Source organism: Elephas maximus, chromosome 10, assembly GCF_024166365.1.
Source record: "Elephas maximus indicus isolate mEleMax1 chromosome 10, mEleMax1 primary haplotype, whole genome shotgun sequence".
NCBI classification, from domain to species: domain Eukaryota; kingdom Metazoa; phylum Chordata; class Mammalia; order Proboscidea; family Elephantidae; genus Elephas; species Elephas maximus.
The window spans coordinates 51125303-51131785 of record NC_064828.1 but is presented as its reverse complement, the minus strand read 5'-3'; the positions used below and the strand labels follow the sequence as shown (position 1 = coordinate 51131785).

At 38.3% G+C, this 6483-nt stretch overlaps 1 pseudogene; it reads right to left on the bottom strand.

Annotated features, from left to right (window-relative positions):
• Window positions 1-2380: 2380 nt before the first annotated feature.
• LOC126083682 (translationally-controlled tumor protein-like) lies at window positions 2381-5460 on the bottom strand (annotated as a pseudogene).
• Between the last annotated feature and the right edge of the window lie 1023 nt (window positions 5461-6483).

The following is a 6483-nucleotide window of genomic DNA, read 5'->3' as shown; positions in this document are numbered from 1 at the left end:
TAAAGGTTCCTCATGAGTGCAATTAAGTGTTCTGGAATTCCCATTCTTCGCAGTGTTATCCATAGTTTGTTATGATCCACACAGTTGAATGCCTTTGCATAATCAATAAAACACAGGTAAACATCCTTCTGGTATTCTCTGCTTTCAGCCAGGATCCATCTGACATCAGCAATGATATCCCTGGTTCCACGTCCTCTTCTGAAACCGGCCTGAATTTCTGGCAGTTAGTTCCCTGTCGATATGCTGCTCCAGCTGCTTTTGAATGACCTTCAGCAAAATTTTGCTTGCATGTGATATTAATGATATTGTTCTATAATTTCCACATTCGGTTGGATCACCTTTCTTGGGAATAGGCATAAATATGGATCCCTTCCAGTCAGTTTGCCAGGAAGCTGTCTTCCATGTTTCTTGGCATAGATGAGTGAGCACCTCCAGCGATGCATCTGTTTGTTGAAACATCTCAATTGATATTCCATCAATTCCTGGACCCTTGTTTTTCAACAATGCCTTCAGAGCAGCTTGGACTTCTTCCTTCAGTACCATCGGTTCCTGATCATATGCCACCTCTTGAAATGGTTAAGCATCGAGTAATTCTTTTTGGTATAATGACTCTGTGTATCCCTTCCATCTTCTTTTGATGCTGCCTGTGTTGTTTAATATTTTCCCCATGGAATCCTTCACTGTTGCAACTTGAGGCTTGAATTTTTTCTTCAGTTCTTTCAGCTTGAGAACTGCCAAGTGTGTTCTTCCCTTTTGGTTTTCCATCTCCAGCTCTTTGCGCATGTCATTATAATACTTTACTTTGTCTTCTCAAGAGGCCCTTTGAAATCGTCTGCTCGGTTCTTTTACTTCATCAATTCTTCCTTTTGCTTTAGCTGCTTGACGCTCAAGACCAAGTTTCAGAGTCTCCTCTGACATCCATCTTGGTCTTTTCTTTTTTTCCTGTCCTTTCAGTGACCTCTTGGTTTCTTCATGGATGATGTCCCTGATGTCATTCCACAACTCATCTGGTCTTCGGTCACTAGTGTTCAATGTGTCAAGTCTATTCTTGAGATGATCTCTAAATTCAGGTGGGATATGCTCAAGGTCATATTTTGGCTCTCGTGGACTTGCTCCGATTTTCTTCAGTTTCAGCTTGAACTTGCATAAGAGCCACCAGTAATTATCAATGCATCTTGATTGCATGTTTAATCAATTTCAGACTGCAGAAGCTGATAAAAATCTTCTATTTCTTCATCTTTGGCCCTACTGTTTGGTGCATAAATTTGTATAATAGTCGTATTAACTGGTCTTCCTTTTTTTTTTTTTCTTGTAGGCGTATGGATATTATCCTATCACTGACAGCATTGTACTTCAGGATAGATCTTGAAACGTTCTTTTTGATGATGAATGCAACACCATTCCTCTTCAAGTTGTCATTCCCAGCATAGTAGACTATATGATTGTCCAATTCAAAATGGTCAATACCAGTCCGTTTCAGCTCACTAATGCCTAGGATATCGATGTTTATGCATTCCATTTCATTTTTGACAATTTCCAATTTTCCTAGTTTCATACTTTGTACATTCCAGGTTCCGATTATTAATGGATGTTTGCAGCTGTCTCTTCTCATTTTGAGTCGTGCCACATCAGCAAATGAAGGTCCCGAAAGCTTTACTCCATCCATGTCATTAGGGTTGACTCTACTTTGAGGAGGCAGCTCTTCCCCAGTCATCTTTTGAGTGCCTTCCAACCTGGGGGACTCGTCTTCCAGCACTATATCAGACAATGTTCCGCTGCTATTTATAAGGTTTTCTTTGGCTAATGCTTTTCAGAAGTAGACTGCCGGGTCCTTCTTCCTAGTCTGTCTTAGTCTGGAAGCTCAGCTGACACCTGTGCTCCATGGGTGACCCTGTTGGTATCTGAATACTGGTGGCATAGCTTCCAGCATCACAGCAACACACAAGCCCCCACAGTACGACAAACTGTGGGGGCCCTGACCTAAATTAGATGTGTGTAAAGTACCTAGCTGGCACAGTGGTTAAGAACTTGGCTTCTAACCAAAAGGTTGGCAGTTTGAATCCACCAGCTGCTCCTTGGAAATCCCATGGGGCAGTTTAACTCTGTCCTATAGGGTCTCTGTGAGTTGGCATCGACTTGACGGCAACTGGTTTGTTTTTTTTTTCTGTTTGTTTGTTTAAAGTGCTGGCACATAGGAAGCTCTCAACAAATGGTAGTTATTATGGGGATCTAAATATAATTAAATACCCATTCCACTTGGTAGGGTTTATTTTGCAATTTTTTCTTTTTATGTTTCCATTTTAGATTTAGGCTAATAAAGGCCAGGAAACTTGCTTAGGCTAATAAAGAGCAGAGAACTACTTTCCAACTCACTGTTCTTTTACTGGAGGTGAACTGGAGGCCTGAGAGAACTGCCATGCCAGGTCCAAGGGGAAGAGGACAGGGAGGGGTGAGTGAGTGAGAGGCAAGGCAAGGAGCAGGGAAGGAAGCTGTCTTTCTCCCTGCAGTCACATAGCCAGGTCCCATGGAGAAGAGAGTCACTGATAGCAGCTGCTGTTTTGAGAAGGAAAAAAGATTGCTGGCAAAGAAAATTCTGTAGGAAAATTTGTTTTAGGTTTCTTTTTTCAAAAATGTGTGAGGGATAGAAAACACAATGTAAATAACAATATTTAACTCATAATGGATGGCTTATTCTTTGAGGAACAAATGTTATCTTGGACCAGGTATAAAAAATGAATTCATTTCCGTAACTATCACAAAATTTTGTTATAATTGTATACTTTCAGAATGACCTTTAAGCTATGATAATGTTCGAAGTTGGCTTTCCCAGGGGATGAGTTGCAATTAGAAGGCTATAGTTATAACAGCTCAGGTCACAGGTGGAATAATTGAATATCATTAACAATGACATTTGATTATGTTTCTTCATTTTTTCTGATGATATGTCAGGTTTCTCGTGAAATCAGAGACCATGGGGATTCATTATTGCTGGTCTTTATGGTATTGCAATTTTATAACCATCTAATAAATTAGCATTTAATACTGAGTGATTTCATCTTAAACTCAGAGAGTTGCTTTTGTTTTAAAGAAGACCTTTGTAAGGAGGAGCAAGGGAAGCTGTTCAGGAAATACAGATAAAATCTTATCCAAGCAATTGAACCTTGATCTTTGCAATCATCTGAGTTGTTAGAATATCATTCCGTGCTAAAAAAAATTCAAAGGGATTAAATGTCAAGAATCACCGAAACAAAATCTCTTGAGCTTGCCAATCTTATATTCTTCTGTCCCCAGTTTTTTCACATGCTCCTTTAGCCATCCTGGTTATCCTTGTTCTTTTCTAGCCCATTTTCCAGGCTAAGAGAAGTCATAAAGTGCTATGTAGAATCAGAATTCTCTTAGAGATGCAGATTTGCATGAATGACAACTAAAAATATTTATCATATTTTTCTCATTTGATTCACTGATTATTAGATCAGGTATGACTTAGGACCTTCACAATCTGGTGTGTGTGTGTGTGTTTAATTCCATTGATGATATGTTGGGATTCCATATTTTGGCTTTCCCACCAACGTGAATCTATTTCTTTTGGGGCAGAGCATAGCTGCTATGTAAAATGAAATGAATGTGTGACTATGAGTCAGCTTCAAATGGCTAAAGTATATAAACATACATACATATATATATAAACATATATTTATGTATATATATGTTTATATATGTATGTATATACATACATATACATATGTATACATAATGCATTACTGCTTTCAGCATTACATCTATCAACATCTGCTTATAATGAAGCTTTTGGAGTTCATCCTTGATGAAATATAGAAAATTTCTGATTTTATAGAGTGTTTTGCATGATTATTAAATCTGATACTTTAATATAGAACAGTGTATTTCTCAATCCTTTGCTATATACCTGTAACTCATTTTCCTTCATGACAAAATAAAGGAAAAGAGTCAGTGTCATCAAATACGTGGATGAATGTATAATGTGACATTTTACCTTTTATTTGTTGACATTCAGTTCTCTGAAAAGTGTCTAAGCCTGTCTAATTTTTTATTAAATGAAAATTGCGCTGTTTCCCAAATGGCTACAACGTTGTATTGCACTGATATGGCTTCATGCTTGTCTTATCAAGACCAAGATATTAGGGGGATGTATAATGCATTTTTTTTTTAAATGATATGGAAAATGTCAACTATGGTATTCTTATGTTTCAGTGCATCTTTAGCTCTAAAATCGTTTTATCCAATGGTTGCTTTTTGTTCAGGATTACATCTCTAACATCACCAGAAAAATTTAGACAAAATCTTGACAAACTTGATAATAACGCCTATGGTTCTTTTGGTATTATGGGGCTTGATTTATTTACATACTTGTCTAATTGTTCTCATGTTTTATTTATTTTTTCCAATTGTATTAGTCTCTTTTTATTCTTTTGGTAATCTCTTCCAGAGTTAGCTAATTATGTTTGTAGGCGATGAAATGTTTAAGGATCCATTTCGTATTTTGGCACTGCTATTAGCATGGTCTCTCCCTTTGCTTCAACTCAGAATGAAGACTTTTGATTCTTGTTTTTATATTCCAGTCCCAGAAGTAGTTTAACTGTACAAGTTATTCTCATACTTTATAGTAGTGACCTTCGACCAAGCTCTAGCTTCTCCAGGAACACTATGGGATGAATTTAGTTTAACTATATTAAACTCAGAGGCATTTTCTCAAGTGAGTTTAAATGCATTTTATTTTTAGGCAACCTACATGACTTTTTTTTTCCACCTTAAAATAAATCACCTCCACTCCAAACAAATCAAGGTCAAAATAAAGGAAGAGCTCAGATGATGTCCGTCCATTTGTCTAAGTCCTGGTGTTGTGTGGATGAAAAGCAGCAGCCAGCTAGGATGGCAGGTGAGAGAGCCAAATAATTACCAAATTTGTTGAGATTTCTCCACTTCTAAACCATCCTTAAAGAAAATCATATATGCGGTCACTCCATCCTCACTGTAGTCCAGCAGAGCAACCATGCCGTCTGGATTCATGTTTTCACCAACAGAGAACGGATAGTTTTTGAAATGAGCAGGGATGTGCTTGGTTTGTTCTGCAGCCCCTGTCATAAAAGGTTTTGCCTTTTCTGGTCTCTGTTCTTCAAGTCTGCCTTTGACTAACTACATGTAATCTTTGATGTACCTCTTGCAGACTTCTTTTGTGAAGCTGGTTTCCTGCAAGTGATGGTTGATGACAATATCAACACCATTGATCACTGTGCTTTCCTTCCTTCACTTTTGGGGCCTTTAGCTGAGGCATTGTCGCCAATAAGCGAGTCATCAATGTTACCCGCTGTCCTGCGGACCGTCTTGCCCTCTACCTCCAGGCACAGAGGTCTGCGATCTCCCGGATCTTGTAACTTTGGGGAACATCTAATTATGGCTGATGAGGTCCCTGTAGATAACCATGATGGCGGCTGGTGGGAGGCCGCAGCGGTGCTACTTTAGCAGGAGCCCAGAGCTCAGAGCGAGCGTGGCACAGCCGACGGGGCACTCGGGGGAGAGAGGAGCGGGTGGGCGAGGCGGGGGAAGAAAAAAAATTCTTTATTTTTATGGAAGATAGAGTCACTACTGCTATTAGTTTGACCACAATATTCAAACCAGTTAATTATGTTGATTAAAGAATTTTAAAAGAGATCCTAAAGCTAGCCATGGTATAGCAATATGATGCTACGTTGTCAAGCATGTTGTGTAGCTTGACGTTAAGTGACTAATGCCAAATAAAGGTGAAGTTGATTCTGAAATAAAAGCATAAGAGGTAAGATAAGTAGCGAACTTGGCTGCCTGGTAGATGTCTCCAAAACAGCATTCATATCTGCTCAGTGGGCATTTTTGAGGCTGCAGAAGGCTAGGACTGCATAACTAGAATATTTACTATAGCCTGCACCTTGGTCATGGGAACGCTGCCCTCTGCTTCTGGTCCTCATAGTCACTTCTCAGATAACTCCATAGTCTAACAGACACTTATGGCAAGATATGGAAGGCAATAGTATGTGTTTAGAATTTCTAAAGGTCATTTTAAGCCCCAATTCTTAACAATTTAGTTTTTTTAGAGAAGGAGAGAAAAAGATTGGCGAAAGGAAGGAGTGACACATAGCCCAACTATTTGTTATAAGTAGGTGTTTCAGGTGTATAGATAATTTCTTGGGAATAAAAATCTGTAGTAAAATTTCCTTTCATGATGATAAAGAAATAGACCTATTTGAAACAAAAAATACTTTTAACATTCTATCACAATTGCTATCTATCATCTATCTGTCCATCCATCCGTCATAATCATTTATCATCTATTTATATTTGCTGCTGAATCATTTGAATGTAAGTTGTAGACTTCATGACACTTCATCCCTAAATACTTCAGCATTCACCTTATACGTACGTAATGCTATCGTCACACCTAAGACAATCACAGTAATTCAATAATATCTAATA